Source organism: Solanum dulcamara, chromosome 7 (genome assembly GCF_947179165.1).
Source record: "Solanum dulcamara chromosome 7, daSolDulc1.2, whole genome shotgun sequence".
In the NCBI taxonomy this organism is placed as follows: Eukaryota; Viridiplantae; Streptophyta; class Magnoliopsida; order Solanales; family Solanaceae; genus Solanum; species Solanum dulcamara.
Genome location: NC_077243.1, coordinates 77,927,092 through 77,940,018, shown reverse-complemented (window position 1 = coordinate 77,940,018; position 12,927 = coordinate 77,927,092).

Below are 12,927 nucleotides of genomic sequence, written 5' to 3'. Positions count from 1 at the left end.
TAGTAGGAATAGTTTGACACTTTCTGTAGGTTGATGTTATCAAAGGCTAAAAGTGAAAAAAATTCCCACTGTAGTTTCCTTGTTGTTGGAGCTTTAAGTGCAAAGCCAAAAATGTGTAACTTCAAGGCTCAAGTGCGTCTCAACTGAGCCTCCGTTAACACCTATTTTGATATTGAGTATAAAGTGTTTTGACATTTTGTCTTTTTGTATTTGTATGCGTAACTATGTATACACAAGTTGATGGAGCTTATAGCATTTGGCTAGGCTATCCTACATTGTTGAGTGAGGAATTTGTTGAGAGTTGAGACCATAGCCATATGCTTAGGCATTGACTTATGAATTTGGAAATTATCTTATGATGTATGCCAAAAAGAGAAAGAAGAGAGAAAGTACTGGAGAAATAGACAGAGAAAGCGATTGGAGAAAGAAATATAGAGAAAATGAATAAGAAAGAAATGGAGAGATATCAATTTATCAAATATTATTCATCAAGTTAAGTGTATAGCAAACAAAGTTTGTAAGGATCCTATCCATAAATTAGGAACTTTGAATTTGGAATTTTATGACTAGTATAGAAAAACACCAATAGATAAAATCTTATATCTCGCTAAAAGACGAGAGAAAATTTCATCTTAAAGACAAGATTGTCTTTATTTTATGTTTCAACTATTAGATAAACCTAAAAAATATCCAGATGATCTATATTGTTCTCCTATGGTGATTGGAAAACAACACATGACATTATTGCTTTTGCAACTCTTCGAAGATTTGAACCACTAAATGTTGTAGTTGAGATTAGAAGATGAAGTTCATATGGAGTTGATATTCTGGAGGAACTTACAAGATTGGGAGGTCACATAGTTCCAGACTTTGATGGAGTTGCTTAAAAAAACAAAGTATGTCACAGGGCAACCATGGCGTACTTTTGGTTAAGTCTTATTATGGGAATCTTTTGAATAGGAAGGAGTCTATGTTTCGGTGTGGATCACAAGATATGGAAAAATAGACTCCTTCCATATCTTGCAGTGTGGATCTTAACAGGCTATTTTTTTTTTGTTATTATTTCTTCTTGTAGACATTACACTACTTCTCTTATTAACTCCTATGCTTTTTTCATTGTTTTCTTCTTCTTTTACTTGGGTTTTTGATGCCCTTGAGCTGAGGTTTTTTTTAAAACAATCTCTCTACCTCAATGAGGTAGTGGTAAGGTCTGCGTATACTCTGCCCTCCCTAGACCCCACGTAGTGGGATTTTACTGGGTATATCCCCAAAGTACTGAGAAAGTTGTGCTTTTTCTACTTAGTTGTGAAAGGGGTAATATTGATGGCCGAGAACTGAAGGAAGAGGAGGCTTAAATGCATCGGTTGGTGTTAAATGTGCAAAAATTTGGGTGAAGATGCCAATTTCCTCCTTTTACATTGCCCGGTGGCGTTTAGTTTGTGGTGGGAATTACTGCATTGGTTTGGTCTTCGATGGGTGATGCAGGCATGGCCAAAGTAGTACTCTTTGGCTGGACCTTTCGAGGGCGGAATAGAAGACACAGGGCGTGGGATGTGGCTCCATCAGCACTTATGTGGATTATTTGGAGAGCACAATATAAGAGCTTTTAACAGTATAGTGAAGGACTATGTAAACCTAAAAAATAGCTTTGTATCCTTGATTTCTTTTTGGTGCACCCATGAGGTTACATTAGGTATAGAAGATCAGGTGTTGCTCCTAGAAAGTCATATTTTTTGTTAGATTTTTGCTTTTTGGTATACTTCTTGTATGTAGGTATTTTATGCCCTTTGTTTATAAAAAAATTATTACTTGACTAAAGAAAATGTTGTAGTTGATTCTTCATTGAAGCAAGTTAGTTTAAACAATCACCAACGTAATATGACTGAGATATTCAACCACTTGATGAGTACTCTAAGAGTGGAGCAGGATTATAAATCGAAACTATGAAACCAAAATCGATGTAGTAACCTGCCAGTCCTGTAGATTCCCTCTAATTCCAAGTCCAATAAACTCCTCTTGTAATCCTAGATGTTTTGTACTACAATCTCCTTTTACTTTTAGATGCACCTTCATAGGGTGGAAGAGAAGACACCAAGCGTGGGTTGTTGCTCCACTAGCAATTGTATGGACTGTATGGTGAGAGAAATAGGAGAATTTTTATAGCATACATCTAAGGAATAACCTTTTATCCCTGATTTCCTTTTGGTGCACCTATGAGGTCCTTACAGGTATAGAAGATTGGGTTTACTTCTTGTACGCGGGTGTTTTATGCCCTTTGTATACTACTCTGTCCTTTGTTTATAAAATCTTATTACTTGATAAAAAAATAATTTCCTTTTGGCATGAAATAACAACATACCCGATGTAATCTCACAAGTGGAGGGTGGTGTGTACGACTGTATGCATACCTTACCCCTACCTTGTGAAGGTAGAGAGGTTGTTTATGGTAAACCTTCGACTCAAATAAAGCATTTCAAAGCATGTATGAAAAGGGAATACATTACAAAGAAGTCATGATGAAATTAATGAAGAAAAGAACAAATGCAACAACAAATAATACGATGTGCCAACAACAAATTAGAGAACGCTCAACTACCTACTAACCTTCTATCCTAATCCTCGACCTCCATATCCTCCTAATTAAGGTTATGTCTTCGGTAAGCTGCAGGTGTGCCATGTCTTGTCTAATCACCTCTCTTCGATGCTTCTTTGGCCTTACTCTACCTCATCTCAGACTCGCCATGCCATTTTTTCTACATCCGCCTATGACTACATTTCTTATTCATAGTTTTCAGACATCATGTTTAGTTCCTCTTATTCATAATGTCGTCATATAACTGTGTTTTTGTGTCTATTATGCGTTTCCTGCACTTTATATATTTCAAAATGTTAATTTATTACGCGCTTTTCTTCATTAAAACCATGATTTAACTGCGCTTTGTGCTTAGGTTTAAAGCCAACTGTAACAAGGAGATGCAACTTAAATGTAAGTGACCCTCTCTCGCTCTAAGGCTAGAAACTAAAAGAAGCGATTTTCCTGTTAATAATTATTTTGATATCACTGACTTGAGTGCGTGTTCTCTTAACAGTTTCAGTAGCAGATTGAAAATGAGAAGTACTCTGTGTTAGTTGAGATAATTGGAAACACTGTTGCCTGCAAAGTGCTCAGAGTATCACACTAAGGACTCTGTCTACTTCTGCTTTCAGTGTCTCTGCAGCTTCTTTCGTGTTCTTCTCTTTTATCTGTTTCCACATCACCTATGTTCTATTCTCAAGCCTCGTGAATCCTCCTCTTCTTCATCTATTTTACTCATCTCTTCTATATGCTCAAATGCTCAGTTTTTAATTTTACAACAGTTTTGGGAAGCCCATACATAGAACTTACCTGCTGGAATCTATTGCCTAGTTGGTGATTTTGAAACTTAGAAGCTGTCACGGTCCGATTTCTAGTCGATCCATGGCCGATGCTTTAACTTGACATACCAAACCATCTCACCTGTTCTGCTCTGTTCTGGTCTAACATGGCATCCATTCATTACTTTCAAAAAGGCTTAATACATAGTTTACCCCCAAGTTTTTTTGTTTATTTGAAAATGGTAATGTTGTATTCTTCAGCATATCGATATGCTGGTGACCTTCAAAAAACAGAGGGGAACAAAAGAAGAGAAAAAAAATACTTACAAGGATCCTAATAATTCTACAATTTGTTTTGTTTCCTCTAAACCTTTCTCTTTACACCAAAAATAAAAAGATACAATACAATTTTACCCCCGAGGTTTTACCCAAAATTCCCTTACACACTCCTTGATCACGGGAGTGATTACATAGAAAATCTTTCAAAAATGTGTCTCATACGCCCTTTTTAGCTATGTGGCACTTGCGTGGTCTACACACGAGGTGAGTGATGCAAAAAACTGGTATCTGAAGCTTTAATGTGGACAAACTGTTTAATTTTTTCTTGAATTATTTCTCGTTTTCCCCATCCCTTATTCTCCATCTTCCCTACCTTTTACCCCTCTGGCTTCTACAATTTCACCCTATTCCTCCTTAAAAGTCATCTAGAACTCTTACTACACTTGGGGTTTGACATAACTCTGATGAAAAAAATCATTGATGGGTAAGAAATTGAGGTAGAGAAAAGTGGTTCATGGTGACTAAAAACGGTGGCGAAGATGCAATGGTTTTAGGTTAATTTTTTGTGCGATTATGGCACTGAGGGCAGACTGGTGGTTGGTGAGATATGGCGGTGATTGCTGCAGTGAGAGCAGCCTGGCCATGGTAGCAATAAAGGCTGATTGCAGCTTGCATCATGTAAAGCTCATTATAGAATTCTTCACTTTGAATCATAAAACAAGTTTTAGATGAACTTCAGAGACTTAAGATTTCACGGATTCTTAGACCTGCAAGATGACTCAAGATGACGATTCGTAGAAGTTATTACGACTTTGTATGATCCATAGCGGGTTCTTAGTATTAAGGGTCCGCACAAGCGAAATTAGGCGATTTCGCCATATTTTCGTGTGTGTTAGACCATGTATATTTTTGGGTCGGTTCTGTTCGGTTTACAAATTTCGGTTCAATTTTTTCAATTTTCGGTTTGTGAAAATGTTAATTCAAACCAAACTAAAATAAATTCGGTTCGGTTCTATATATATGTATGTATGTATGGATATATTTCTTAGATGAGCTCCTTGTAGTAGGATGGGGTTTTGGCTTCGAGCCCGGAGTTTCAACCACTTTCTCCTTCCCTTTGCTTGATATAGGATCTATTTTTGCCTCATTTGAAGTTCGGAGTAAAAAGTTATGCCCATTTTACTGAGCATTGTCTGTGTTGGGCCGTCGTTCCCTTGATGGTCAGTTATGTGAGGTTTACGGAGCATGCATGTATGGAGACTTACAGAGGTGGAGATAGGAGATCCCGTCGTCAGCGCAACAGAGGTAGCACCTCAAGCCAAAAACACCTAAAAATAAGCTAATCCAAACATCGAACAGTTAGTGCCAGCAAGTCATAAATGATTGGGGGTCTGTATAAGAATGCTCTAAAAGACAAAAAGAATGCATTATCACAACTAAGATGGTTCAGACATGAAAAGTTGAGATGCACACATGCCTCAATGGGGAGGTGTGAGAGGATGGCTATGGTGGGTCTTACAAAGATCTAGATGTAGACCGAAGAAGTATTGGAGATATGGCCGTCTCCTATGGTCCATAAAAACTTCTACGGGCTGTAGAATCCACTCGTATAAGGGTCTCAGCACTTAGAAATTTTGCTAAGTCCCGATGGGTTCTACGAGTCCTCCCTATGACCCGTAGAACCTTCTACAGGCAGTAGGTGGGTAAAGATGTCCCCGATTTTGAGTACACTCCACGAAGCAATGCTTAATTACACAAGATTGACACTCTTTTGAAAGTCGAAACTCAACCCACTGTGAAAAAGCAGCTGAGTACAGACTCAATGGAATAGACAAAACAACCAACGGAGGTCGTCTCATCAAAATGTTGACCAAAGTCAACACTTACAAAAAAACCTCAACTAAAATGCCAAAGGCCACGAACTCATCTCGAAAGCCATGACCATAACTCTAACCCTATAATTAATTATGTTGTCCATAACCTATCAAATTAAAGGTGTATGAGTCTTTTTTCCAACGCCATCGAGTTTGCCTTATTTGGAGTTCGGAGTAAAATGTTATTTCCATTAACCATTGCTGGTTGATCTTGGGTGCATTTATGCACCCAAAATAACCCATGTTCATAGTAGAGTTTGAGAGCGAATTCCGATAGTTTAGTTCGTTTTTAGAATATTTGTTTTGAGTATTTAACTTGATTGAGCATATGAGCATACTATATATTCTGGGAGTAGTATTTAGTACCGATTTGGGTAAGAGTAGAGGCAACTTCAACTCCATAAACTACGTAGCCAGCGTAGGATAGAGACATGAGGTAACGGTTCTTCACCATCACCCTTTTCAGTTGCTGGTAGTCAATGCACATCCTCATAGTCTCTCCCTTCTTCACAAACAGAATAGGAGCACCCCATGGTGACACACTCGGACAATATATATATATATATATATATAACATGTAAACTTTAACTTAAAATATTTTGGATAATGCTTGCTTGTCTGCTCCAATCAAACACACATTAACATTTAAGACATCCAATCAAACATATTAACATTTAATGCGTTTAACAAGCACCCTTCAGTTGCTGGTAGTCAATGCACATCCTCATAGTCTCTCCCTTCTTCACAAACAGAATAGGAGCACCCCATGGTGACACACTCGGACAATATATATATATATATAACATGTAAACTTTAACTTAAAATATTTTGGATAATGCTTGCTTGTCTGCTCCAATCAAACACACATTAACATTTAAGACATCCAATCAAACATATTAACATTTAATGCGTTTAACAAGCACCTTTAGGGTATATGCTATTTATGACAAAAGAACCTTGATAAAGACATGTTGTAACTCACCTCAAGGACCTCTCTTTCAAGCAAAGTTAGCTTCAAAGTCGATTAATAGCCGTCAAACACTTGGAATCTACATTGAATATCATCACAAAGTCAACAAGTACTACCACCATTAGTGGCTACTATTAGGGTTCACGAGTTCTCAACTTCCAACCTTCAACATATCTCATAAATACATGGAATTCTTAGTACTTTAGTTGGTTAGCTACCTGAACTTTCACCTTGTTAATGAGGGTTCGATTTCGCACCTTGTAATCCCCTCTCTTATTTCCCTACCCCCAATTTATTTATTTAAAAAAACATATCTCATAAATGCTCTTAACCCTCACAAATATTTTTATTAGATGAATTGGAAGTGGTGGAATTACTAAAATAGATTAAATCTTGAAGATCAAATTTTGGCGTGTTCTTGATCTATTTGAAGATTTAATCAGAATGTGGTTGGGGTTGGGTGGGAGGGGAGGGGTTCAGCTTGATGCGGGGAGGCATGAGTGCAATTTAATCTTATATTCGTTTCCAGTGATAAGGCCTTCTTTCTTATTGAAAGAAAATCTATGGATTACAAGGCTGATCATGTTAATACTGAGTTGTGAGTTCTGATAAACGGGTAAAGTTTGTGTACACACTACCCTTCCTAGACCCCACCCGTGGGATTGCATTGGGTTTGTTGTTGTAGTAGTAGTAGTGAGTTGTTATTAAGTCAAAATGCCCCAAAATCTCACCTTAGTTGAATGGAAATGATGCCTTGGTCGAATGGGGTGGTAGAGAAATCATATCTATAAAAATGTGTTCATAACCCTCTCTCCTCGACCCTAGGCTGTTTTATAGTCCCGAACCTGATGGACATGCGTGCTGGCAGGGGCCCGGGCTTGCCCATGCACACTAAATCCCACTGTGCTGTTTCTGGATGCATGCCTTGCTCTGTCCGCACACGTGGAAGACTCTTACAAACAACCTTTAGTAAAATGCTCATAACTTTAGTAGGATGACCAAATGACCAACGATTTGATGTGTTGGAAACTAGACTTACAGTGCTTTAATTTGATTCCTTATCCAAAGCCTTATTCACTATAAGTTGGAAGAGATGAACGTTTGAAGTTAGGCCTTGTGTTATTTTGTTAGGATTTTTGGCCCCTTCTGTACTTTTCAACTTCCCTTGCTCCTTAGGCTTACATTAGTCACCAAATCACTTACATTTCATGCCAATAACCTACCAACCATGATTTCATCATTTTGATACTCTAGAACTATTCTCAGAGCTGCCAGCTGTAGTTGAATGAAGTTTAATTCAATCTTTTATAAATGGCAAAGCTAAAAAGCTCTGTTATTTTGATTATTCTCCTTCACCTTTTTCGTCTTCTCAATGTTTTAATAACGCAAAGCCAAAAACAAGTTGCATTTTCTAAACTGCAGTTGAGCAAAACGTATCAAAGAAAAAGGAAAGCGGCCTTGAGTCAAATGGTGGTCCTTAAGTGCAAATGAGCGGAGCTTTATGTAGAAAGAGTTCATAAATTCCCTTTGGGGGGATGGGTTCTGTGACTGCTCATGGGAAATTTTACAGATGAGTTGCAAGAACATATGACTGTCTAAGCCTTCATGTTCACGAGGCGACAATGACTTGTAAATTTGCATCATGATTTTGTTCGTCTTAAAGATCCTTTCTGATTTCCAACTCATTACCTTGAAGATTCTGTGTATAGTTTACAATTATACTATCCTCTTTATTAATATCTTGGCAGTCTGTTGCCTCTGCAAATAACATGAGTAATATTTGTGTGTATTACTCTGAACACTAATTGTAGTATGTGAGGTATCCAAAATATGGTGAAATTGTGGTATACTGCGGATTATGGTGTTTGGTACTACTTTATGGGCTACACTGGGCATGTTGTTGGTACTACTCTGTGGGGTTTGACATCTTTATGTGGTGGATGGGTTTGGAGGTCCTTACTGCATGTTACTCTATTATTAGCAACATAGTGCTTTTGTTGTATGTGCACCTGAATTTCGTTCCTATCGATATTATAGTAGATGAGGTAATCATTTCATGGGTTAACAAATAATATGTGCTATAGCTCTGAGCGGGCAAATCTGAAAAATGCAATTTTCTGAAGAGTTTATAGAGAAGACCAGAGACTCAATCCAGGAATCGACCATGGAACAACACATCCCCAAAACAAGACCACAATGACTCCATTCAGGAATAAAATGAATTCTCTCTCAGTTACTTGTGGCATACCCTTTGCTAAGATATGTGTTTGGGCCATTTGGTATCACTACTTTCAATAGGAAATCCATTTTTAAGTTGTTAACGTCATGTTCTGAGTTGTAAACTGATTCATTTTGAGTTTTTGAATGGTGGTATAGTGTTGGACACACCAAATCATAAGCTGCGGGAACTCCTTCAAATACCAATGTGGAATACAGTATGCTGGATTCTCCTAGGGAGAATTCTTGTTTAAAATTGTGTTACTTGTCTACTTCATATCACATATAGTTCTGACTTTACTTTTATTTCATTCTAGCAGGAATAAGTATAGAGGCAGTCGTCTCGAGGGTGCTTAACTTCCTCCTCGTGCCATAAATTTAGTCCATGACTACCTTTTGTACACATCCAATGTACGTTCACGCTTGGATCAAACCCCACTCGGCATCTTAAATAATTAGTCTTGGACAGTTTATTTGTGATTATGTATAGCCAAAAATGAGCTGGCCCTCAAATCGGGTCAAGTTATACTTGTTCAAGTTGACTCAATAGTGATATGATCAGCTAAGCCTTATTTGCCCCCCGGAGCAACTGTTCATGGCCATTATGGGGAAACCATTTACGAAGGAGATATATTGGTTACATTTCTATATTAGAAAAATCAAGATCTAGTGATATAACGCAGGATCTTCTAAAAGTAGAACAGGTGTTAGAAGTGTGTTTGATTGATTCAATATCCATGAATCTAGAAAAGAGGGTTGAGGGTTGGAACAACTAGGATTGTTCCATCTCAATTGAAAAAAGCAAATAACGTTTCAAGAACATATCTAGTTCTGCTTTCATGTTGCTTTTGTATTGTTTTTCCTTTTTTACCCTTCTTTGTGTCTGATTCCGTGTTATTTATTGCAATTTCTTTTTTCTGCTTTAAGAGTTATTTGTCATGCTCAATATTAAATTAGGAAAAATTACATGATAAGACCATTCTTAAGACAACTAAAAATTTTCATGGTTTAATCCATGGAATTCAATTATCAATTTTAAACTATTAATGTTTTAAGGTTTATTATTATGAGTTTAAACGATTCGAGTTGAGTTAAACTATACGATACCAAAGTTTGGTTAAGCTCAATTTGTTCTTCGACTCAACCCGGTACTATTATAAGTTCGATTCGATGTACTATTATAAATTTGATTTTATACCAAGTAGGAATAAAATCCGTATCTTCCAGCACACCAAGCTTGAAAAAAGACAATCTTTAACCCTTTGTCATGATCCAAAAAATTAGGAAAAATCAAATTTATCAACATCAATACAAATCAAATGATGATGATGCTCTATTCTTGTGATGTACTTTTTTCATTTTTTTTTTGACGGATTAACAAAAATGTTACATAAATTAAAATAAATAAAGTATTGTCAAATTCACCAAAAAAGAAGTAGAGATAAATGAAATATATTAAAGCAATTCAATTTAGTATGATTTAAGTAATTTAATCGAAGATATATGTGTGTGAATGAATCATAACCAAATTGTAGAAATATATATATGTAAATATATAATGTATTTATTAGTTCTTGTATTTTTTTCAAATCTATTTTGTAAACATTTTTTCTAAATATATGTCTATTGAAAATAATCTCTCTAACTTGTATAAGATAAAGGCAAGGTTAGTGTGCATCCACTCTTCTTAGATCTCGCTTTTGAAATTATATTAGGTTATATTATTGTTATTATGTATCTATTAATTTGATATAAATAGATAAATTTTGAGAGAATCCCAAGTAAATCCCAAATGAAGCCAAGTGTTCCATTATTATAAAGCTAAAGAAAAGGACAATATTATAATCTGACAACTGCAACTTGTTTAACAACCCATAACCTACTCATCCCTCTTTGGTGGGTCCCACATTCATCCTTATCCAAATTTGCTTTCCTCTATCCACTCCCAATTTTGCTCTTTCCCTAATCCCTTTTTACTAAATATTTTTCTTTTTCACTTTTTTTTAAAAAAATTATTCATAAATTTTAATTTTAATATGTATGAAAGTATATTTACCTTTCAATTATTCGAAATGTGGACTTTGGATTCTTTTATTTATATTTTTTAGAATTATTAATCGTTTCATTATTTACAATTACAACAACAATGGCAATATATTTATTAAATTTTATATAAATTTAAGTGTTTATTTGTACATATCTAAAGTTAAATTTTTTTTTTATCACTTACGGTCAAGTTAAACGTAATCAATTATATGTTATGTTAAAATTATCATGTCTCTATATTTAAAGGTAAACAATATATTTCTTTAAAATAAAAAGTTATCAATTATAAAAAGGATTAAAAATATTCTTCTTTTTAAATTTTATGTCAAATATTGTAAATCATACTCTTCTATTTATATACATAATAAACGCTATTCATTATCGACTTATCCGACTAATTCAGATCATCGCGTAATAACTAAAGATTAGGCGATATATTAGTACCTAAGCTCTATAAATTTAACCCAATTTTTTTTTTCCATTTATTGTTTTGTTATTATTATTTTATTATCAATAATAATAAGAGTTAAAAAATATTCAAACAAAAAGGATGGTTCTAGATGGTTGGGATGATGTTATGGCTGGGCCCCACCCTACTAAGAGATTCCTAAAGGGCCTCTCTATCAACACTTCTGGTAATTTCTTTTTACCTCCATAATTGTCACGCATTTAATTTGATTATATATTCAAAATATTGTTAAATCAAAAGTTTTGAATTTGAGCTTTAAATATATATATTTTTAATTGGAAGCGTTATTTTCAGAAATAAATTTATATGTAAAATTTTTATTGGGAGCGTTATCGTCTAGCTGGTTATTAGATCAAGGAAGGGTGTGTTTGATCTGTATTCCAATTTGTTCATGTTCGATTCATTATAATTTAAAAATATATTTAAGTTCCCAGGATAAAAATTCAGTGGATATTAAAAAATGTTATGTAAACTTTTTAATGGGGTTTGATAATGAAAATTGTGTGTATTTTTTTAAAAATAATTTTTATTTATAAAATTAAAAATAAATTTGAAATTGAATTGTGTTTGATTAAGAATACAACAACAACAATAACTCAGTGAAATTTCATAACATGGACTCTGAAGAGGGTAAAGTGTACGCAGATCTTACTCCTACCAAGGTAGGACGATTATTTTCAAAAGACCCTCGGCTCAAAAAAAGCATTAAAAAAGGTTAGATAAGGCTAAGAAGTTCAAAGGTATATGATGTTTGGTTAAGAATATAAATTGAAGTTATTTTTGAATTTTTATAGATAATTTAAAGTGAAAAAAAATAAAAATAATTTTTTTGATATTTTTCGAATTCCTAAAAATTTCAAAATATAACTTCAAATTGAATTTTATGATCAAACATTAAACTTCAAAAAAAATAATATAAAAAAATCATTGCCAAATGCTCCCATAATATCTTATAAATTTCAGTAAGCATAATTATATAGCATCCATAAGTTTTGACCTCAATTTATATTTATGGTCTCTAATTTTGGATGTGCATAAATACATATTTAAATTTATATAAAATTGAACAAATCAACACATTCATTTTTACGTGGTATTCTGCATGATAATTTTGTATTTTACGTGATGTTTTACATGTATTGTGACATATAGGATGCGAGTGTTACTTATTCAAGTTTATATAAATCTAAGCGTTTACTTGTACACATCTAAAATTGAAGGGTATAAATATCAGCTGAAATCAAATAAATGAACATATTTATGTATGATGTCGAATTTTTATATTGATGGAAGTTAAAAAATAAGGACAAATTTTTAAATGCCGTGGCTTCATAACAATGAATACTTCCTCGGTTTTTTATTATTTAGTGCATATTTTAATTGGAGGTATATTTTATTAAATTAATTTTATTTATAATATTTTGAAATTTTAAATTTGATTACTAAGTGTAGTAAGAGAAAAAAAATTATTTTAACAATTTTAGTTTATTTGTCCTATTTTGACTTGACACGTTATTTAAAAAATAAATCTTGTGGTCATAAATTAAAAATATGTCAAAATATACTAAAATATTTTTTACCTTATAAATTTTAAACATGTCATATAAAATAAATCACTAAAAAAACACAATTCTTTCTAAAATAAATTAAAAAAACTAAATAAATAAAATAACTTAATTTGCCATAAATTTACTTCATTCATATTGGAAATAGAAATA